A 24,332-nucleotide genomic window follows, 5' to 3' on the forward strand; every position below is an offset into this window, starting at 1 on the left:
TTGAAACAATTTTCTAGATATAGTCTGGGGATCCTTTGCTTCACTATCCTATTTTACTGGCTGTGAGTGAGAAATTGTTCTGTTTCTTTGTGTATTTTCTCTCCCTCCCACCCTCCCCCCCTCCCTCCCTCCCCCATTCATTTCATTCATAGGCCTATAATTTTAAGGTCCGCCTAATGTTTTCCCCAATTTTTTACTATATGTTTCACGGGCCTGTGCTATAATAATATGCTGTGGGTGTGACATTTATTTCTCAGCCTGATAATTCCCCTTTTTAAAATAACATAAAAAGTGTGATTATGTTACTTCCTGAAGTATATTATTTATCTTAAATTTCAACAGCCCCATTATTCAGATAAATATTTGGGGAAAACTAGAAAGGTGAAGAACTTCATACAGCCAGCCCAGAAGTAATATTTTAGACCAACGAACCAGTTCAACAGCTGTAGCAATTTGCTGTATTAAGCGTGCAATCCTATGCATGTTTAGATAGAAAAAAAAGTCTTATGACTCCCTAAACATGCATGGATTGTTTCTTAAATTGGCTTCCATAGCCAATTTTAAAAAACCCCAGCGTACGCAAATGGCGGTAGCCACCGCCATTTGCGTATGCTGGGGTTCCTCCCCCCCACTGTGATAGGCTACGTAAATACCTATGTAGCCTATCACAGCCTCCGCAGGGACGCAAATGGCGTCCCTGCGTTAGCCATGATAGGCTATGTAAGTATTTACATGTCCTATCACGGCTATGAAGAGGAGGAAGCAAATTGCGGCTGCAGGACAGCTCACATTCACAAAGCAGTGCGGACGGGAGCAGGTAAGTGCTCCGTTTCTCGTGCCTTTCGTGGGGTGGGGGCGGCAGGGACTTCGTCCCGTGTGTCTTTCTTGGGTTGGGGGGGTGGGGGCTTCGTTGTGTGACAGATTTCAGGGGGCCAAATGCACTGGCATTCGGCCTCACCGAGATCCGTTGCGGAATTCTCTGACATCCCTAAATGGAACAACCCAGTTTTCTCTTTCTCTCACCTAACAAGTGGTTGGATCAGCAGCCTCTAGTAGGGATGGCGGAGAATTTCTCCCCGAAACTTCGGGGGGCTGAGCGCCAACGTGTTCGGCCCCCTGAAGTAGTTTCGGGGAGAAATACTCCACACAACCCCAACCCCCGTAGCCCCCCCGGGACGGGACGTAACTTTCCCAAATGTCCCTCCTGGCGGCGGGTCCCGGCGGCGGTTCGTCGGGTCTTTGTCAGGGGCGGGAGCGGCAGCCGGTCTTTTGACCGGCTGCCGCCGCCGCCATTCCAATAAAAGTAAAAAAAAACAAAACGCCCCCGTGATAGGCTACGTGACAATTAACGTAGCCTACCACGGCTAGATTTGCAAAGTCAGCCATGATAGGCTACTTAAATTCTCACGTAGCCTATCACGGGTGACTTAAAAAAAAAAAGCGCATACGGCTAATGGTGGCCCCCATAGCGAGCTGCCATTCACGTTCCTTATTTGGTTGCTGTAGTCTACATAAAGATTACGTAGACTACAGCGAAAATAAGGGCAACACTATTTGCGTTGCCCTTATTTTCGCCGTAGTCTACGTAAAGATTTACGTAGACTACAGCGACCAAATAAGGAACACGAATGGTGGCTCCCTATGGGGGCCGCCATTTATGTACGCGCTTTTTTTTTTTTTTAAAGTCACCCGTGATAGGCTACGTGACGATTTACGTAGCCTATCACGGCTGACTTTGCAGATCTAGCCTTGATAGACTACATTAATCGTCACGTTGCCTATCACGGGGGCGTTTTTTTTTTACTTTTTATTTCGTGGCCGGGTGAGGCGAGGCGCCTCCTCCCCGGCCTGAATTTCGGCCAAGCGAGGTGGGAAGCCTCCCCCCTGGCCTGAATTTCGGCCGGGCGAGGCGGGAAGCCTCCCCCCCGGCCTGAACTTTGCAGGGAGAGCAGCGAAGCGCCTCCCCCCCACCGCGAAAAGCTGCGAGACCAGGTAAGTGGCTTTCGTGCACTCCTAGCCTCTAGGGATGTACAGATTGTGTAAAATCCATTCTGTCTGTGTTTCACAGATTGTCAGGAACCTTTTGTTCTATCGTCTGCCCATAGGGATGTCAGAGAAATCTGCTGAGGATTCAAATAAGGCTGGATTCTTTGGAATCCAGCCTTAGGAACCCTCAGTGGATTGAGACCACTTACCTCTGCTCCAGGAGGACTGGCGACAGAATGGCACTCGGCTGCTTCTTCCAGCCAAAGCCGTTCATCTCCTCCATGTCCCTGCTGATTGCCTTTAAAAATAATGTCTTTTTTCTTTTTTTTTTTAAAGGCAATTGGGAGGATGTGCCCATAGACTTATAAGCAAATAGAGTCATGAATCGTGCTTAAAAGTCTATGTGTCTGTAGGCTTATACACAAGATTCTATTTTGCATATAAGTCTATGGGTACATGCGATCAGCAGGATGTGCCCATAGACTTATACGCAAATAGAGTCATGAATCTTGCTTATAAACCTATGGACACATAGACGTATATGCAAGATTCATGACCCTATTTGCGAATAAGTCTATGGGCACACCCTCCCGATCACCATTTTTTTTTTTAAGACATTTTTTTTTAAAGCAATTGGCAGGGATAGGGAGGAGGCGAATGGCTCTGGCTGGCAGGAGGGAAGGTAAGTGCCCCCAAGCCAGTCCCCCCCCACCAGAATCTGAGCAGAGTGGAACTGCTCTGGAGGATTCGGGGTGGGGGGGGAGAAACCGATCACCTCCCCCCCATGGATTCCTCACCAGAACAGACGGTGGGGAATCTGTACGCCCCATCTGCCCATCACTGGAATCGGATTTTTTTCTATTTCTAAATTCATGCAAATTCACATTTGCGCAATTTTGCACATCCAGACATGTGCAAATTTCTCCCAAATGCACATTTTCCCAGTTTAGCCTATAAGGGAAATGCACAATTTTGGCCATTTTTTTTTAATGTATATTTTCTGATGATAAAATTTCTGACGATAAAAGTTAGAAAAGTGGTCCACAAGTCCTTGGAATCTGCCTGACAGGGGCAAGCCAATCTGCTGTGGAAGCTGCAGGTTGGATCATGAAAATCCAAACTCATTTGGTTCCATTGTGGATTTCTCTGGCATCCCTAGCATCCTGTTTGGACAAGAGAAAGGTTGCCTGTCTCCTATTTTCTGTCAAATTGACCGCCACAGGAGGAGGCGGTGTGCCTGCAGTGGCAATTGTGGCTCCAAAAAGCACTTTTGGCTAGGGAAGCTCTAATAAGCATTGAGGTGGAGAAGGACAAAAAGAAAGCGACAGGGCAAGAGCAAGAGGAAGTAAATTCAGATGTGGTCTAGAGACTCGCAGCACGGAATGAGACAGCAGGCTGAGCTGCATCTCTTCAGATTGCAGCTCGGGAAGTTATCATTCCAAATGTTCCCTCCTTTGAGACTCTCTGCAAACAGACAACCAGCCCTGCAGTGCTGAGGTACTGAGCTAGCTCCTAATGGGCAGAGAGTTGTTTTGTTCCTTTTGATGCATTTAAAAGTGGAATCCCTCACCTGTCAGTATCGCCTTAGCATTCTGCCATCACATTCTGCTGTGCAGATAGACCCAGTCTCAGATATGATGGACTTCACACAGATGCTGGTCACCTCTTAGGCTCCTGTTCCTCCACCTATCATTCTTGTTCATAAATTGGATTGTGCTGCTCCCTTCCATACTTCTCTCTTCATTATATCAGTTCCCCTCCCCACCCATCCACACAGGGGGCATGGTGGCTTTTCTTCACCCATGCTGGGAAGAAGCACAAGACTAGGGAGGATCAGTCTGCATATGCGCAGTAACAGTGCTCATGAAAGGGGATGACACTCCCCAGTGCTCAGCAGTTTCAGGCTGCTGCCCTCCCTGCCCAGTTGCATGGTCGGAATAGGTCAGGGGAGCAGAAGCTCAGGCCCGGGGGCCAAATCCAGCCCTTTGGATTTGGCCCCTTCCCCTGGTGCCACCTCTTTCCCCCAAACACTGAGCATTTGTTCATTCCCTGGCATTTGTGCAGCTTTTTCCCCATCATGAAAGGTTGAAATGCCTCTTCTAAAGCTTTAAGCTAAAATGAGCAGTATTTTTTTGGTTCTGCCCCTGCCCCTTTTTCCTTTGGCCCCACCCACCACTGGAATGCACCCCCCAAGAGCTTCTCAAAATTGGAATTTGGCCTTTGGGTTCTGTACCCATAGACTAGATGATCACCTTGGGACCTAGCAGGAATTTTTGGGTGCATGTCCTGATTGTCTGATGTGAGTAGGGATGTCAGAGAATTCTGCCACGGATCTCGGGGAGGCCGAATGCCAGTGCATTCGGCCCCCCAAAATCAGTGGCGGAACAGCCTGCCCCCCTGCCCCCTGGTACGAGATTTACCTGGGGCGGATCTTTCGGGCGGCGGCAGCTGCAGCGGTGGCTGCGGCGGCCGGTCTTCTGACTGGCTGCCGCCGCCGCCATTTCCAGTTAAAAAAAAAAAAAAAAGATGTGATAGGCTACATAAAGATTTATGTAGCCTATCATGGCTAGGTTTAAAAAAAAATGTGATAGGCTACGTAAATGTTTACATAGCCTATCACGTCCGACTTAAAAAAAAACCCCAACAACGCGCATACGCAAATGGTGGTGGCCACGGCCGCCACCATTTGCGTACGCGTGTTGTTGTTGTTGTTTTAAAGTCAGATGTGATAGGCTACGTAAACATTTACGTAGCCTATCACGGCTGACTGCAGGGACGCAAACAGCAGCAGCTACGGCCGCCGCCATTTGTGTCCCCCTCCTAGCCAGCAGCCGGATGTCCGGCTGCTGGTGGAGCCGGCCGGCGGCTCCGCAGAATCCCTGCGGAGCGGAGCCAGCCGGCCACGATTCCGGGGGGGAGGCACGGAGAGCCTCCCCCCCTGATGAGGATTCCAGGGGGAGGGACGGAATGCCTCCCCCCCACCATCAACATAATCCACGGAAAGGTAAGTGCCTTTCATACATCCCTAGATTTGAGGAGAACTCTGGCAGAACCTCTGCCCCTGTCCACACTGGAAGGGAGGGAGACTTTTTGCCTATGTCTCATCTCAGGAGAAAGAGATTGGTCCATCATAGCAGAGGGAGGTGTCTCCTTGGGATTGGGGCTGCCTCTCCCTATACACATGAATATTCAGTTCTGACATAACATATTCCATAATATGGTCCTTCTTGTGGAAGCACTTTTTAAAGAGATAAATGTTGCATTGAATCCTACCAGTACCAGGTCCAGATTTTGGGGGGACCTAGGGCAAAATGACTTCACTGGGGCCCTTCCCTGGGCCTGTGTTCTCCTCACATCTATCCCCACTGCCTATTCACTTTTCTTCCCCCTCTGGGTTAAATATATATGACTGCCCAGAGGGAAAGCCCAAGCTCTTAAATGTCTGGGTTTGAACTCCTGGGTATTCACTGTGTAGCTCTTCACTCTATCCACTACACCACAGTGGATCCCACAGTGGTTCCCATCCTTAAGGCACAATCCCACACATGTTTAGACAGAGAAACGGCCTACAGCTCCCAGCATGCTCCAGCCATGGCTGGCTGGGGCATGCTGGGAGTTGTAGGCCTTTTCTCTGTCTAAACATGCATAGGATTGTGCCCTTAGTTGTTGTAGAAAAAAGTTAGGGCACTTGAGATGGCAATCACAATTTTTCCTTGAGTAACTGACTGCTTATTGTATAATCTGTTAATTTGCATTTACTGCTTCAGTAATTTGCTCGATAAGCACAGTAGCTACAAGGTCACAGGATTCGTTTTACAAGACCAAGTGTGCCGGTACATTTATATGTGGCTTTGGCTGTCTCATGTCAGGCTCATTTATTATTATTAGCTTCCTCATTACATAATGCATTTTTGGTACTTTTATGCAACACGTTTTATTTTGGCTATCATCAAAAATTAAAGGTAGCAGTAAATAATAAAAAAGATGACTTTGTTTCCTCTGTAGCTCCAAAGAGCAAGCAGGAAACGGAAGCATTAATTTTTCAAACTGGTTCTCTCTGAGTGAGACACTGTGCAACAGGGAGAGAGACAGAGAGAGAGACGGAGAGAAGAGGAGAGGAGAGGAGATGACAAGTTTTAGTCCAAGGGCAGTATTTGGGAACTATCAAGGATTTAATGAAAAACAAGTGACTAGTGGAGCTCTTCAGTTTATAAATCTATTCACTGAAATTTAATTTGTACTATACAAACTTGTAGTACCCCTCCCCCCAAGAAATGAACAACAAAACCTCACAAAAACTTAACAGTTTGGGCCCAACTTACATTGCACATGCTATGTGGGAGTTGCAGCAGTGTGGCTCTTCCGTCTTCCCTATGTTGCCACAGTAATGTGAGAAGCCAGGACTGTGCACGCCAGTGTCTATTCTCCCTCAGCTTGCTTCGAGACAATGAATGAAGGAATTTGTCAGGTTTGCTTTGTCCCACCTTGGAATTTTTAAAATCTCCAAGTTCTTTCTACTCCAAATAATTTTTGAATTTTGGTAAGTTCTTATCGAAAATGAACTAAAATGAAATTCTCATTCATCTGCACCAGCTAAATTCAATAGCTAATGTCAGCATAGAGAGGGCTATGATGTACCTGCCTGTTCTATAGCTGTTCAAGACAAGGAGTTTGTCAGGGGTGGGGGGGGGGATCAGGTGGCAAGTCTAATTAAGCACTAATATGGATGAATACCCTGGAGTTCAAACCCAGACATTTTAGAGCTAGGCACTTAAAGCCCTGGGCCTGGGTGGACAAATCTGTCCATTTTGGTTTCTCCCACATTAATTAAAAAACCAAACCAAACCTCAGGTTCCTTTTGTCTTGAATATGGAGAACTTTGTGAAAGTTCTTTCTCACACAGAAAGCAGGCATGGTCTGAAGGCACATGAGGCAGCCACCTTGCTGAAGCCAAGCAGGTCTGAGTCTGGTCAGTGCTGGGAGGGGAGACCACCTGGGCACCATATGTAACCACCTTGAGTTCCACGATGGAAGAAAGGTAGGATATAAATGAAATGAATAAAATAAATAAAAGCTGGCAAGCATCTTCAAAATTTCATGTGATATCAGGAGGAATCATAGAGTAGTAGGGTTGGAAGGGGCCTACAAGACCATCGAGTCCAACCCCCTGCTCAATGCAGGAATATAAGTCAAAGCATCCCTGACAGGTGGGTGTCCAGCCTTGTCTTGAACACCTCCAGTGTGGGAGAGCCCACCACCTCCCTAGGTCATTGGTTCCATTGTCGTATTGCTCTAACAGTCAGGAAGTTTTTCCTGATGTTCAGCCGGAATCTGGCAGAGGAGCACTATGCATTTCTTCTGTGCCTGGAAAAATGCATGGACTCTCCTCAGTACTGTGCTAACAGTAGAGACCCTTGAAAAGAAGTGGGGTTGCTCTACGATTTCTCTCTTGAGATTCAGATTGATGTCAGGCAGGGTCTATAGCCTTCTGCTGAGCCTGTAGAAGAGTGGGGTTCTCCCACCCCTTTTTCTGATTTAGTAGGCATCTGGAAAGTAGCAAGCATCTGACTTTCCCTGAAATCACCATGATAGGTGGGAGATGATACGAGGCTCAGCAGAAGGGCAAAGCCCTCTCTTGGATGCTGTTCTCTTGCTAGCATGAAACATGCACTCACCACTAGTGGTGAGCTGAATGTATTTCAGGACTTTTAGAAACAGCTATTGTTTGAAGTTGTCCTGCACTGAAATTTGACCGCCATGGTTCTGAAAGTTTTCTTCCACCACAGAAGAGGCTTCCATTGTCCTGCCTCATTCTCAGGATACTTTGGAAATTCTTTGGTGGTGTTTTTGCATTTACCTTATCATTACAAGGTGGCTGAGAATGCTTTGTAGGTTTTTCTTTACACATCGCTCCTTCACTCTGCAGCTTCCCTGGATGCCCTCACTTCCTGAACTGAAAAATTCCCTTGGGAGGCTTTACCTTATGATGTCTTCCGCTGGACTTTAATGGAAGCATGGGAAGCTGTGAAGAGATTATTGTACGATGGAAGATGGGATACTCGTACACAGCCCTTGGCCACCTTATAACTAAGATAAGCAGAACCCCACATCCCACACATGGTAACTTCACAAAAACTTTTTGCTCCTTTGAAAATGTTTTTAATCCTAGTATGTACGTTTACTCAAAAGTGAGTCCCACTATGTTCAATGGGGCCTGAACCTAGGTAAATCTGCACAGGATTACAACCAAAACAAATGAACACAAAGACTAACCTTCTTATTTCATTGTTATGCAACAAAGCAATTCAGAACAGGAGCCCAGTTACCATTGTAGGATCTCCTTGCTTGTCTGATTGGAGGCTTAAACTGATCGAGACTTCTCCCTGGCTCAAGACAGCTTCCTCACAACAAAGTCCTTTTTATATCCCCTCCGCCCCATCCAGCTCTGCTCCCTGACCACATCCAAAGCCTACACACATGATATTCCAGTTGATAAAATATGCACAAGACTGCAACATGGATGAAAATGAACTGTTATATCCTTTATCAGGAACATTTTGTTAGAAAAATCCTTGGGAATAGTGCAAATGCCAGTGACCAATATGTGATGAAGACTGTCCAGTCATATCAAAACTGCAGGGGATGACAAATTCCATGAACTTAGAGATGTAGTTTCATTTTAAGTGCAGTGCAAGGAATGGCAGAAGTTCATAGCTGATATTTTTTAACAATAAGGTGTAAACCTGAATCTTTCCCAGGTAATCAGGTAACAGTGCCATGTGGTACAATGATAAATGAGATTGGAAAGGAAAGCTATTCTTCTGAACCAACAGTCTCATGCAAGATTAGATTAGAAGGTTGCGATAGGAAACGACAAATGACTGTGGATGGAAAACAATGAGGAAGAACTAAATAAATGAATGGAGAGAATTGGAAAATTGGAAGAATGGAAAGACAAGGAAGAAAGAAACTACACAGACCTTAACTGAGGCTGAGTTATTAGAATCACACAGGTAGAGCTGTCTAAAAGTTCTGTTTTCTTGGTAGAAAGGTGGGTACAAATCAAATAAATTAATAAAAGTTCAGAAGAAAAATGGATCAGAACAGTTTAACACATTGGCCCAAATGAGACAATAGCTTCAGCTAAATTTTCTCCCTGAACCAGGTGGGTGAACAAAGTTGTGTCTCCTATCCCATCTCTTGGTGCATCTGTTGAACTGGACATCCATGTCATGTTAATAAGACATATGTACGAATAGGACATTGACATTCAATGCCCATAGACCAAAATTGCATCATCAGTTTCCAGTTATGTATTTTAAGACCTACATGTTGAGTTTTACATCCTTTTCAAAAGTCACAGCCATTTTATTTATTTATTTATTTATTTATTTATTTATTTCTGTACCTCCCACTAGACCAAGCTGTCTGGGCAGTTCACAAAAACTAAAACCATAAAGTGCAGCATAGAACAATATAAAATATGAAAGCTTAAAACCACAATATAATGGTACAGCCAGAATAAAACCTAGCAGCAATGCCAAGATTTAAAATACAGATTTAAAACACCGGAGTTAAAAGTCTAGGAAGCTAAAATGCTAAAATACTGGGAGAATAAAAAGGTCTTCACCTGGTGTCGGTAGGGGTGTATGGATTCCCCACTGTCTGTTCCGGTGGGGAATCCGTGGTGTGTGTGTGTGATCTGTTCCTCCAGAGCGGCTGCGCTCCACTTGGATTCTGGGGGGGGGTACTGGCTTGGGGGCCACTTGCCTTCCCTCCTGCCAGCCAGAGCCATTGGCCTCCTCCCTGTCCCTGCCAATTGCCATGTCTTAAAAAAAAAAAAAAAAAAGTGATTGGGAGGATGTGCCCATAGACGTAGACACAAATAGACTCATGAATCTTGCATCTAAGTCTATGTGTCCATAGGCTTACACGCAAGATTCATGGCTCTATTTTGCATCTAAGTCTATGGGCACATCCTGCTGATCACTATTTTTTATTTTTTTTAAATAAAGAATGGCGTTTGGCAGGATGTGAACATAGACTTATATGCAAAATAGAGCTGTGAATCTTGCATATAAGCCAATGGACACATAGACTTAGATGCAAGATTCATGACTCTATTTGTGTCTAAGTCTATGGGAACGTCCTCCCGATCGCCTTTTCTTTTTTTTTAAAGACATGGCAATCAGCAGGTACAGGGAGGAGGTGAACGGCTCTGGCTGGCAAGAAGCAGCCGAGTGCCGTTCTGCCTCCAGTCCTCCTGGAGTGGAGGTAAGTGGTCCCAATCTGTGGATTCCTGAGGCCGGATTCCAAAGAATCTGGCCTCATTTGAATCCGCAGCGGATTTCTCTGACATCCCTAGGTGCCGGAAGAATTACAACATAGGCACCAGATGAACGTCTCTAGGGAGCTCATTCCACAGCTGGGGTGCCACAGCAGAAAAGGCCCTCTTCCTAGGGATGGCTAGGGGTGGACGAAAGTCACTTACCTTTTCTCGCAGCTTGTTCGCGGTGGGGGGGAGCGCTTCGCTGCTCCCCCCACGAAGTTCAGGCCGGGGGGGGGAGGCTTCCCGCCTCGCCCGGCCGAAATTCAGGCCGGGGAGGAGGCTTCCCGCCTCGCCCGGCCGCGAACACGAAAGTAAAAAAAAAAAAAGTCCCCTGATAGGCTACGTGACGATTAACGTAGCCTATCATGGCTAGATCTGGAAAGTCAGCCGTGATAGGCTACGTGAATCGTCACGTAGCCTATCACGGGTGACTTTAAAAAAAAAAAAAGCGCGTACGCGAATGGCGGCCCCCATAGGGAGCCGCCATTCGCATTCCTTATTTGGTCGCTGTAGTCTACGTAAATGTTTACGTAGACTACGGCAAAAATAAGGGCAACGCAAATAGCGTTGCCCTTATTTTCGCCGTAGTCTACGTAAACATTTACGTAGACTACAGCGACCAAATAAGGAACGGGAATGGCGGCTCCCTATGGGGGCCGCCATTCGCGTACGCGCTTTTTTTTTTTTTTTAAAGTCACCCGTGATAGGCTACGTGACGATTCACGTAGCCTATCACGGCTGACTTTGCAAATCTAGCCGTGATAGGCTACGTGAATTGTCACGTAGCCTATCAGGGGACGGTTTTTTTTTTTCTTTGATTGCAATGGCGGGGGCGGCAGCTGGTCGAAAGACTGGCTGCCGCTCCCACCCCGCTCGAACACCGGACGAACCGCTAGCCGGACCCGCCGCCGGGAGGGACATTCAGGGAAGGTAAGTCCCGTCCCGGGGGGGGGTGCGGGGTGCAGGGGGGGTGCGGAGGATTTCTCCCCAAAACTTGTTCGGGGGGCCGAACACGTTGGCGCTCGGCCCCCCGAAGTTTCGGGGAGAAATTCTCCGCCATCCCTAGGGATGGCGGAGAATTTCTCCCCAAAACTTCGGGGGGCCGAGCGCCAACGTGTTCGGCCCCCCGAACAGGTTTCGGGGAGAAATCCTCCGCACCCCCCCGCCCCCCGCACCCCCCCCGGGATGGGACTTACCTTCGCCCAATGTCCCTCCCGGCGGCGGGTCCGGCCGGCAGTTCGGCGGGTGTTCGTGCGGGGCGGGAGCGGCAGCTGGTCTTTCGACTGGCTGCCGCCGCCGCCATTCCAATAAAAGAAAAAGAAAACAAAACGCCCCCGTGATAGGCTACATGACGATTAACGTAGCCTATCACAGCTAGATTTGCAAAGTCAGCCGTGATAGGCTACGTAAATCGTCACGTAGCCTATCACGGGTGACTTTAAAAAAAAAAAAAGCGCGTACGGATAAGGGCGGCCCCCATAGGGAGCCGCCATTCCCATTCCTTATTTGGTTGCTGTAGTCTACGTAAAGATTTACGTAAACTACAGCGACCAAATAAGGAACGCGAATGGCGGCTCCCTATGGGGGCCGCCATTAGCGTACGCGCTTTTTTTTTTTTTTAAGTCACCTGTGATAGGCTACGTGACGATTTATATAGCCTATCACAGCTGACTTTGCAGATCTAGCCATGATAGGCTACGTTAATCGTCACGTAGCCTATCACGGGGGCATTATTTTTTTTTTAAAAAAAACTTTCGAGTTTGTGGCCGGGCGAGGCGGGAAGCCTCTCCCCCAGCCTGAATTTCGGCCGGGCGAGGCAGGAAGCCTCCCCCCCCGGCCTGAACTTCGTGCGGGGAGCAGCGAAGCGCCTCCCTCCCACCGCGAACAAGCTTCGACGAAAGGTAAGTGACTTTCATCCACCCCTACCTCTTCCTGGTAGCCACCTTCCTCACTTCCTTTGGCAGGGGCTCATGGAGAAGGACCCCCTGAAGATGATCTTAGGGTCTGGGCAGGCACACATGGGAGGAGGCGATCCTTCAGATAACCTGGCTCCAAACTGTTTAGGGTCTGGGCTTTGAATATTAATACCAGCACTTTGAATCAGGTCTGGAAATGGACTGGCAGCCAGTGCAGCTGGAAAAGTACTGGCATAATGTGATCTCATTGGCCAGTCCCTGTTAACAATCTTGCTGCCCTACCTTCGACTAACTGATGTTTCCGGACTGTTTTCAAAGGCAGCCCCATGTATAATGCATTGTAATAATCCAGATGAGAGGTTATCAGAGCATGGATAACTGCAGCTAGGCTATCTCTGTCCTGATAAGGGTGTAGTTGATATACCAGCCTAAGCTGATAAAAACTGCTCTGTGTCACTGAGTTCATCTGTGCCTCAAGTGACAGTTCTGGGTTCACAAGCACCCCCAAACTATGAACCTGATCCTTTGTGGGGAGGTCAACCCACTCCAGAACAGGTTGAACATCCCAAGTCAGAGCATCCCAGAGATGCTCTGACTTGGATTCCTGCATTGAGCAGGGGGTTGGACTCAATGACCTTGCCCCTTCCAACCCTACTATTCTATGATTCTATGATTCTATGTGTCAGGAATGCCTTGGCGGCCTCCCCCAGTAGATCCCAATAGCCAACTCAAGACACAGACAAAAGGGAATTCTTTTCAAAGCTTTAATCCCATTACAGCTTAATGACTTTTTCAGATGCTAATCACCAGCGGCTAGAGCAAGGGACAGGAGCGTGGCCTAAGCTTCAGGCAAGCAGTTGATCCCCATTTGAAAGGGAGTCACTTGAAGACCCAGAACTTCTGGGCTAGGGAGAGATCCTCCCTCTTTCCCCTGGGTCCATGGGAGGCAGCCGTTGCTTGCGCGCCAAACGGGTGCTACGCCTCCTTTCCATGCCCTCCATCGCTCTTTGCTCTTTGCGTCTGTGTCAAGCATCTAAGAAGCCCCCCTCCTGCACTCCCTTACTACCCGGGTCACTAAGTATCTCTGGAATGCTGGGAGGAGGGATCTCTGCCAGGTGCTGAGCCTGTGAGGAATGAGCTGGCTCCAATCCCACAGATTGCTGTTCCTCCTCAGAATCAGAACTGCTCTGGGGCTCTCTGGCCTCAGTTTTCACCCTGACACTATGATTCCCCTAGCTGGGCAGATGATCCACCCACTAACAGTATCACCATCTTGTCTGGATTGAGTTTCAGTTTATTGGCTCTCATCTAGGAGTGCACGAAAGCCACTTACCTGGTCTCGCAGCTTTTCGCGGTGGGGGGGAGGCGCTTTGCTGCTCTCCCCCCAAAGTTCAGGCTGGGGGGGGGGGGAGGCTTCCTGCCTCTCCTGGCCGAAATGCAAGCCGGGGAGGAGGTACCTCGCCTCGCCCGGCCATGAAATAAAAAGTTAAAAAAAAACAACGCCCCCGTGATAGGCTACGTGACGATTAACGTAGCCTATCACGGCTAGATCTGCAAAGTCAGCCATGATAGGCTACGTAAATCGTCACGTAGCCTATCACGGGTGACTTTAAAAAAAAAAAAGCGCGTACGCAAATGGCGGCCCCCATAGGGAGCCGCCATTCACGTTCCTTATTTGGTCGCTGTAGTCTACGTAAATCTTTACGTAGACTACGGCGAAAATAAGGGCAACGCAAATAGTGCCTCCAACTCCCAACCCAGATAACCTATCCAGAAGGATACCATGGTCAATGATATTGAAAGCCGCTGAGAGGTCCAGGAGAATCAACAGGGTTGCATTCCACCTGTCCCTCTCCTGGCAGAGGTCATCCCACAGGGCGACCAAGGCAGTTTCCATTCCAAAACCAGGCCTGAAGCCTGACTGAAATGTATCTAGATAATCAGTTTCATTGAAGAGTGACTGGAGTTGTCCTGCAACTATCCGCTCAAGCACTTTGTCCAGGAAGGGGATGTTGGCCACTGGACTATTGTTGTTAACATTCTTCAGGTCCAGGTTAGGCTATTTTTTAGGAGTGGCCTAATTAATGCCTCTTTTAAAGGAATGGAGGAATGGTGGGATACAAATGAGATGCCCTACTTTACACCCTATTTTCCACCACAGTGCGCACACAGGCTGTCCTTACACTAAAGAGGGAACCGTTATCCCGTTCTGGAGCCTTTCCACATTTACCATTGGCTCCCAGACAGTGACCATGTGATTGCTGAGAGGAGAAGCTTTTAATTTTCAAGGTTCCATAGAATGAACCAGTGCCATCTAGTGGTAGGGATGGTGGAGAATTTCTCCACGAATCTTCAGGAGGCTGAGCGCCGAGGCATTCGGCCCCCCGAAAGTGTTGGGGAAATTCTCCACCCCCCGCCCCCCCCGGGATGGGACTTACCTTTGGCGAATGTCCCTCTCGGCGGCGGGACCCGGCGGCGTTTTGGCGGTGTTTCGTCGGGGGCAGGGGTGGCGTCCGGTCTCCCGACCGGCTGCCGCCGCCGCTATTACAAAATAAAAAAGTAAAAAACAAAACAAAAACCCCCCATGATAGGCTATGTGACGATTTACGTAGCCTATGAAGGCTAGATTTACAAAGTCAGCCGTGTTAGGCTACGTAAATCGTCACGTAGCCTATCACGGATGACTTTGGGAAAAAAAAGCGCATATGCAAATGGCGGCGCCCCACGGGCGCCGCCATTTGTGTTCCTTATTTGGACAGTGGTAGTCTATGTAAAGATTTAAGTAGACTACGGCGAAAATAAGGGCAACGCAAATAGCGTTCCCTTATTGTTGCCGTAGTCTACGTAATTCTTTATGTAGACTAGATGTGCCAAAATAAGGAATGCAAATGGCAGCGCCCATGGGCTGCCGCCATTTGCGTACGTGCTTTTTTTTCCCCCCAAAGTCACCCGTGATAGGCTACGTGACGATTTACGTAGCCTATCACGGCTGACTTTGGAAATCTAGCCGTGATAGGCTACGTTAATCGTTACGTAGCCTATCATGGGGATTTTTTTTATTTTTACTTTTTCTTTCGTGGCCGGGGAGATGGGGCGCTTCTCGCCGGCCTGAATTTCAGCCAGGCGAGGTGGGGCGCCTCCCCCCCAGCCTGAAGTTTGGCCGGGCGAGGCGGGACGCATCCCCGCCCTCGCCTGAACTTTGGGGGGAGAAGCGAAATGCCTCCCCCCCACCACGAATCACCCCTGCGAAAAGGTAAGTGACTTTCATACATCCCTATCTAGTGGCTGTTTTAATTGCGTAACATTATGATTAAAAAGATAGTTCATTATTTCCGGATCTTTTTGAGATGAAATAACCAGCAAATACCTCTGGATGCACCCTGGAGGTTAACGACATCATGAAAAGGACCCAGAAACTTCTGTAAGTGAGCAATCTCAGTAGCGGGATAAAAGCTCCATGTGAAGGAGCTCAGAGTGGCGATATGCAGGAATACTTAGGGATGTATGAATTGTGTACCTTCAGTTCCGCTTGACTTCCACAGTTTGCAGCCAGTGCTCTGTTCCGTCCTTCACAAGCCCCTGGAATTCTCCTCTTTTTTTTCCGCTCTGAAAATTATGAAGATAAATCCGTAGCGACAACCGCCCAGCCATCTCTGAGTCTGCATAACTTCTGTAAGAATCATTATTTTTCGTAGATATTTACGTATTTTTTCCCCTGCCCTGAGACTGCAGTAATTTCTTTCAGCCAAAACACTTCCTGCTCCTAGGGGCTTCCCAAAAGAAGGCTGTCCTAGGTGTGCCTGAGAGATGCACTCTTTGTTTAAAGCAATGCTGTTTTAAAGAAAGAAAAAACCTTTTAAAATGACCAAGCCAGTCTGGAGCCCTGCATGAGGTATTATTCCCCCTGCTAGGCTTTCTAGTTCCACATCCAGCGTTGTTGTTGACATTGTGAGGCTAAAATGGAGAGGAGAACCAACTCTGTGCATGTCTACTCAGAAGTATGTCTGATTGAGCTCAATGCAACTTACTCCTACACATGTCAGCACCCGACTTGCCCCCAGCTCAGCTTTGTATTCCCACATCCAACTCATTACCAAACCTCCTGTTAGTTATCTCACTGGGTGACTTTGGGCTGGCCTCTCACCACTAAGTACTTTCATACATCTCTAGTTATGAAACTCATGAAAAAGAGACAGTATAATGGAAAGTTCTTTCTGAAGCAGTCACACTTGTACAAATGCAGCATGAAGGGAAAGATTAGCAAGCTTCTCTTTGTTTGAATAAAAAGCACACTCTGCACATGCTCAGGGAATGGACAAAATGAGGAATAAGCATATCAGGGAAACAGCTGGATTGATAGAGAATCTCCCCCCCCCCCACACACACACACACATAATGGAAGAATATAGTTCTTCATATTCCCTGGTATGTTTATTCCTCCATGGTCCATGGGCTGTGCAGGGACCCCCAATCCTACTTGGAAGCTTTTTTGCGGCAGTGGCTGAAAGGGCAGAAGCGGCAGCAACAGCGGCAGTGGAGGCAGCAGTGATGGTGATGGAGGCAGCAGCGACAGCGGCGATGGAGGCAGCAACAGTGGTGATGGGGGCAGCAGCGATGGTGGCAGCAGATGCAGTGGCGGTGATGACGGTGGTGACAATGGTGGCAGTGAGGGCAGGGACAGAGGAGGCAGCGGTGACAGCAGCAATGGAGGTGGCGGTGGCGACAGTGGTGACTGAGGCAGTGGCAATGGCAGTGGCGGCAATGGCAATGGCGACAGGCACCTCAGGTAAGGACCTGGAGGTGCCGGCGCAACGGAGCCAGGGGTGCTGAAGTTTCTAAGCACAAACACTTCAGAAAGCCCTGGCCTGCTTTGGGTTGCTTTGTGTCCCCTCCACTTCACCTCAGAAGGGGCCCGAAGTGGTCTGAAGCAGCTTGTTTTGGCCTGGGCCTCAGGCCGAAGCAGTGCACAGCCCTAGCTTAGGGGTATAGATGCTCAGGGCTGGGTGTGAAATCTGGCCTTCCTGGGGATCCCAAGCCAGCCCTGCAGGGTTCCTGAAATACCCACACCCCTTTCCTCTGTACTACCAATTGTTTGGCGGTTTCCTGGCTTTTGTGCAGCCTTTCCTCCATTCTAAGAGGTTGAAATGCCTCTCCTGAGGCTTAGTTGGTGGCAGTAAGAGCTCTAAACTAAAATATGCCAGCTGGGTGTTTTTTGTTTTGGCCCCACCCCCTTTGCCTTTGGTCCTGCCCACCATTGGAATGTGGCCCCTGGAAGCTTCTCCAAGATGGAATTTGGCCCTTGGGCTGAAAGAGGTTCTTCACCACTCAGGTAGTGTCTAGAGTACTAGGCCCAAATGTGGTAAACCCAGGTCTCCAATCCCTGTTCACGCAAGAAACTAAATGAATGGTCTTGGGCAATTCAGTATCATAGCATAATTGTGAGGATAAAGTTATCTCCATGTAAAGAGCCCTGAGTTCTTTAGATGAAGATTGGGATACAAATAAGTGTAGAGGGTTTTCCTCCTTGGCATGTCTGTCTCCCCTTCTCTCCATCATTTATTTATTCAATCCCTATCCTTTCTTCCAAGGAGCTGAGGGTGCCCTTTTCCCCTTACAACCACCTTGTGAAAGAGATCCGACTGGTAGGCCTTAATTTATTTACAGGCTTAAGAGCAGACAAGCAATGCAATGCTGCAGAAGGGAAATGTTCCCCAACTGTTGACATCCCCAGAGAATTTTTGCAAAAATTTTCAAAGCAAGCTGGATCTGTCTATAGTCAGAGGATGGCTTCCCCCCTCCAACATTTGGTTAACAAATTCCAACACATGCATTTCAAAAAGTTATAGCATCTCTTCTTAAAGGTGGGACATCACTCTCCCAGATTCATGTTGGCAGCCCTGTTGAAGTAAATGATGCCCCTGTTGGTAGAATGTTTTAAAAGCCCAACTGTAAGTTCAAAGTTCAGAAAACTACTTCTGCTGAACTCAGCCCATTCAAGTCAGGCAGTTGAATTCTTCCAGACCAGTATAAGTTCCTTAAAGACTGATGCCTGTGTCCTATTTTCAGAAAATAAAATTAATGTGGTCGGCTAATTAAGGGGAGAACACGCCTAGTACAAAAACCTTGTGAGGTCTGTGGACTGGATCTATAGAGTGATTGACTGATTGATTATAGTATAATTGTGTTAGCCTTCTGTTTACAAATTCAAGGGTTAAGAGTAGCACATATCCAGACTAAATGTTTTAGTTGTTCAGATATTTTTAAAAATCCGCATGAGTTTTTGTGGGTTACAACCGACTTCATCAGATGCTATAAGTGGAACTGGATGCTTTGAGTCTGAAAAGACAGTTAGGGTGCAAGGCTATGCATGTTTAGACAGAAAAGACATGGCTGGCTGGGGAATGCTGGGAATTGAAGGATTTTTTTTCTGTCTAAACATACATAGGATTGTGCCTTTAAACAGGTAGATCTGCAGGAAGCACTCTAATCTCTTAAAGCAACAGTTACAAGCCACAAGATGCACTAGGAGCCTTTATAATGTGCATAGAAGCTATAGTCCTTATTGAGTCCCTGATTAATCCAATCAAATTTCCTTATCATGTCTTGTTTTGCAATCTCATCTTCCAAGTAAGCCCCTGATTTCGATTTCTTTATAACTGTCTGTCACTCTGAGGTCCTTAATGGTACGTCCAGGGAGATGTCCGATTTGTGCCCATTTAATCTTTGTCTTAAATAAAGTCCTGTCTGGCTGACATAAGTGGCTTTTGGGCACTTGATGCAGGAGGTCAAATGAAAACATTTGATGATGCACAGGCATATTTGCCCTGGATGTGGTGGATAGCCCCATTGGGTCCACTTACATTATCACTGGTGTTTATTAATGAGCACTGCTAGCATTTAGGTTTATTGCAAGGTCTGGTAGCTTGCTCTGAGCTCGGTTATGAGGTTTTGTCCTCATTTGTTAAACAGTTGCTTCAGGTTAGGTTGTTGCCTATAAGCCAGCATAGGTTGCCTCCTATAATGTCTGTGAGAGTGGATTCAACTTCCAGGATGGACTTTAATGTGTATGAGTCTGTCAATGGGCAGATGATACTGAAAGACGCCTGACAATCTGTGAAATGCAGACAGAATGGATTTAAATGGATGAAATGGATTAAAATCCATACATCCCTAATACCAGGCCATCAAGAGAGGCCATCAGGATTAAAATCTATATAATATCGCTAATACCAGGCCATCAGGAGAGGCATCTTCCAGTCACTGAGGATCATTAAGGTTCTTTCATTGCAATGTGTGGGCACTCAATCATGGTGCTCAGAAAGGCTGAATTCACTACAATATGAAGCTGCCTTGCGCTAGCCCACAATTTGCATTCTGAACTCATTGGTGGTAGCTCTTTGGAGTCTTTCTGAATCTCGTTGTGTCAGATCCCTTCACCTGAAATGCTGGAGATGGAGCTTTTGCATGCAAGCGCTGTCACTGAGCTCCCCACCCTTTTGTCTCTTCAGACAACAGAGTTGAAAAATGTCAAGGGAAGTGAAATGTTCCTTAAAAAGCTAAAGGTGTCCCCAACCAGTTGTGTCCAACTCTAGGGTGTGGTGCTCATCTCCATTTCTAAGCCGAAGAACAAGCGCTGTCCGAAGATGCTTCCGTGGTCATGTGGCCGGCATGACTGAACACCAAGGTGCACGGAACGCTGTTACCTTTCCCACCAAAGCAGTACCTATTTATCTACTTGCAATTTCTTGCTTTTGAACTGCTAGGTTGGCAGGAGCTGGGACTGAAGACGGGAGCTCACTCCATCACGCGGTACTCGGGTCTCGAACTGCTGTCCTGCCAACCTTCCAGTCTGCAGTTCAGCGTCTTAACCACAAAATCACCACGGCCCCTAAAATGTTCCTTACCGTAGTAAAATCCATGTTAGGAAGGGTGTACGTATGTATGCTTGAACTGTCATCTTTCTCTCACATCTCTTTACAATGACATAGCAGCCAATCAGTCACATTAATGAGAAATGAATTAATTATTCTGTTTTTGCAGTATAGGTATAATAATCCTTGCCTACCTTACAGGGCTGTTGGAAGGACTTCTGAGATCATGTATGTGCACACTGGTCACTTGGAATGTGCTGTATAATAAATGCCATGGGTTATATTTATTTCCTGTTGAAACTGATCAATATTCTAAACCACATTCTGTTTTATCAGCATTATCGTGTGCCTTAAAGGAACATGCTTTGACCCCTGGCTGACAATCTATTGAATGTTGTCAGCAATTAGTTAATTATGTTGACAGCACATGCTAGATCTTTCTAGCATGTGAGAGCTAGAAAGTGAGCTTCATCTATAGGGCGGTATGGAAATGTAATACATGAATAAATATATTAAATAAATAATGCAATGATTAATTCACTCACCATGAGTATTTAGCAACAGGTAAAGAGATATTGGGGTTCATCACATGGAGTTTTTATCCTGCTATTGAGATGGCTGTCTCTCGGAAGCTTGCAGGCTTTTTACATGATGATGTTAATGTCAAAGTCACCTCCTGCAATTTTCCCCAGCCTATCTCATGTTTTCCCCAGACGCAAAAAAATGTGGCTGCCATGTAAAGAAGCCCTTCCTAATCTCGCAAAGAAAGTTAAGAAAACGAAAGCAGGAAGCTCCAGGAAGGATGTGGGTTTTTTGTGGGTTTTTTTGCTTAATATAGAGCACCCATTGATTATATCAGCCATACTATGAACCAGCCAGCATTAGTAGTAACTAATATATCCAGAGCTAAACATATTACATGGAAATAAACATCAGAGATTTAACAGAACTTAACGTTGACATAAGTAAGCTTAGGACAGTAATTAGGGATGTGTGAATGCACCCCCGTCTGGGTTTTCCAGGGGCCCACCCAGCCCCTGCCCCTTCTCGCATTGCTGGCTGGGGAATGCTGGGAGTTGTAGGCCTTTTCTATGTCTAAACATGCATAGGATTGTGCCCTTAATGGCTTAAATTAGAGCATTTCTTTCCATTCGTTCTTCAAAGGGTTCCTGATCAGATGGAGGATTCTAACCATGCTTAACTAAACATGCTTAGAAACCCACTTCAGACTTTCACACTAAGCCCACATGCATTCCACAGAAAACCCAAATTCATATTGGATTATAGGGCAGTATCTTCCATGGTGCTATAATAATACTGTATGTGTTTGCCCTTAGCTCAGAAAAGTAAAGGGATATCATGCAGGAGTACAAGACCTGCTTCTTGTTTCACAGAGACTGACAGACCAGCATTGAAGCATCCTTAAATATATTTGTTTTGGCTGTGGAGGACATCAAAGGCTGATATTCTTGTAGAGTGTACCTGCTATGGAAATAACACACTTTTGAAGTAATTGCTTTTAGCAGGCATCAGAGAAGAGATGGATTCACTGTTTTGCCTTCTGTACAACTCCTCCATCATGAAATATTAGTCATGCAGGATGTATTAGTTTCAAAGTGCTGAATAATCCCAGCAGCATAGATTTACACAATTATATCTAGTGTGATACACATTTATTACTATCAGTCATTTGGCAGCTATTTAAATGCCACTTGAGGGAAATGTACTTTGAGAGCAGTTACACTGAAAAAACTGGAAAAAGTAAAAAGAGAACACATGTTTTGTTTCACAACACACACATCCTTTACACTTGGATAGGCCATATCCTTTTGATAATGTTTATATATTGTCAGTAACTAGCACTGAAGAGGCCAAAAGTTTCAAAGGCTAGAACCTATGCAATGGCTACTACAGCATTCAGTTAAGGATGCAGGGAACAAAGATTGTCTGGATCAGGCAATTTATTCACTAGGGATTGGTGGAAACATTTCCTGCAGTAAAGCAAAATATTCTTAGTCCTGCCAATGCCAGTTGAATTGGGATTGCTTTAGTAAATAACAACCCAGTTTCTAGATATTGGGTTGGATCCAGACTTAGCCACATTTAGACAAAACCCATTGAATTCAGGTGGATTCAAGTTAGTCATGCCTAACTTGATTTCAATGGATCTACTCCCTACTCTAAGTTTAACTAAGTGGATCCAACCCATTGGTTTTAATTGTTGTGGTACATTCTGCCTATCAGCCACTACATTTTCTCTAATATGATACTTCTCCCCCTAAAAATAAACAAATAATCCCTGCTCTTAGAATCGAGCATGTCAAGGAGAACAGTTCTAGCCTAGCTTTCTTCTTGGCATGCTAGTATTATTATTATTTTTTAATTTTCAGATCTCTCTCTCTCTCTCTCTCTCCACAAGGAGAATTCAGTTGACAATGACTCCCGCAAAACACATCTACATTATCTGAGTCAGCACAGATCAGGGATTTTAAAGGCCTAGTTTAGAAAACTAAAGTAAAGATAGACTTCTTCTTGCTGCTGCTGGTAAACATTTGGGAGCCAGAAGCTTTGCTAACCGCAAATAATCCAGTGGTCAGCCAGTGTGTCTTCTGCCCACCTGCCCTACAACTTACTCCAGAATCTACTACCATACACTACGGTTTGGTAGCAGACATGCAGGAGTTCATTGGTATATATATCAATGTGGAAAGCATTTCTTGATGAAAGAACTTTTGAAGACCTCAGCCCAAGTTCAGGCAATTTTCTCTTAAATCCACTGAATTTTGTCCCATAGGCCTTGTGTGTTAAATGTCAGAACATTCCTTGTATGTGGTGCTGATAGATGGCCTCATAAATTTTAGCACTTAATATGTGAGCCCATGTCTTTATTTGTTATCTCTTGAAATATTAAATAGAGCATCTTTTTAAACCAAGTCCTAATCTTCAATAGTTCTTAACTCATCCAAACGTGCAGTATTTCAGCAATTACCTCTCACAGTGGGACCTTTTGCCAATAATATCCAATATACCAAGTCACTGTGGTTGAGGTGAAAATAAAAAAGGGGGGTAATCCAGAGCATGACATTGCTCTGAACCTCATGGAATTTAACATTTCCAGTAAGATTAGTAAAACTGGGAAATCTGATTCCCTGCATGACCAAATAATCTGATAAGAGAGTTGCCATAGTAACCAGGAAGAGTATATTGTTTCCATCCATCAATAATCACCCCATGTCTGACAGGACAAATTACATCTAGACAGAAGAGGCACAGACTAGAGAAAGTAAAGCATACAATATCTCTTGAAATCAATGGGATTTAAGCATGCAGTGCATTGCTTAAATCTTATTGTTTTCACTTTGGTTTAAATGCATTTAACTTTCTTTGCATTATTTATGTATTTATTTAATACATTTTTATCCTGCCTTTCTTCCAGGGTGGAACTCAAGGTAACATTGATGGGGTTCCCCCATCCCCCATCCCAGCACTGACCAGACCTAAAACTGTTAATCTTCATCTTCATCATGAGCCATCAAGAAGAGAAGATTGAGGGGACATACGATAGCGCTCTTCAAGTACGTGAAAGGTTGTCACAGAGAGGAAGGCCAGGATCTCTTCTTGATCATCCCAGAGTGCAGGACATGGAATAATGGGCTCAAATTACAGGAAACCAGATTCCAGCTGAACATCCGGAAAAACTTCCTGACTTTTAGAGCAGTACGACAATGGAACTAATTGCCTAGGGCGGTAGTGGGCTCTCCCACACTGGAGGCATTCAAGATGAGGCTGGACAGCCATCTATCAGGGATGCTTTGACTTGGATTCCTGCACTGAGCAGGGGGTTGGACTTGATGGTCTTGTAGGCCCCTTCCAACCCTACTGTTCTATGATCTTCTCAGACATACATCCAACGTATTTTGTGAAATGTGTTAGCACCAAACACTCATCACACTTCTAAATCAAGTATTTGCATTTTGGCTGTCCATGGAACAACATAAAACAATTAAACAAAATCTCTTCATGGGCTCAGAAGGAAAATATATATGTACATTTAAATCCTCTTAAAATTAGGGATGGGTGAATGAGAAATGTTTGAGATGGCCAGGGTTCTCTGAACATCATCTTGCTGCTTGTCTTGCTCCCGATTCCTGTTCGCCTTTGTGACGCTGCTTGCTGTGCATGAACAGGAAATTGTGCAAACTGAGCAGCAATCAAACAGGAGATTTGCGT

General features: G+C 46.2%; 1 long non-coding RNA gene across 1 annotated transcript; it reads left to right on the forward strand.

Moving 5' to 3' along the window:
- The first annotated feature begins 1,839 nt into the window (after positions 1–1,839).
- Positions 1,840–24,130, forward strand: LOC146351504 (uncharacterized). The gene is made up of 4 exons (XR_014788904.1): positions 1,840–1,992; positions 6,890–7,024; positions 7,913–8,106; positions 23,539–24,130. It is a non-coding gene; the product is annotated as an uncharacterized LOC146351504 (long non-coding RNA).
- Positions 24,131–24,332: the final 202 nt, after the last annotated feature.

The sequence above is a fragment of the Heloderma suspectum genome, chromosome 3, assembly GCF_057233095.1.
Source record: "Heloderma suspectum isolate Gila_16-S chromosome 3, 16-S_ref, whole genome shotgun sequence".
In the NCBI taxonomy this organism is placed as follows: Eukaryota; Metazoa; Chordata; class Lepidosauria; order Squamata; family Helodermatidae; genus Heloderma; species Heloderma suspectum.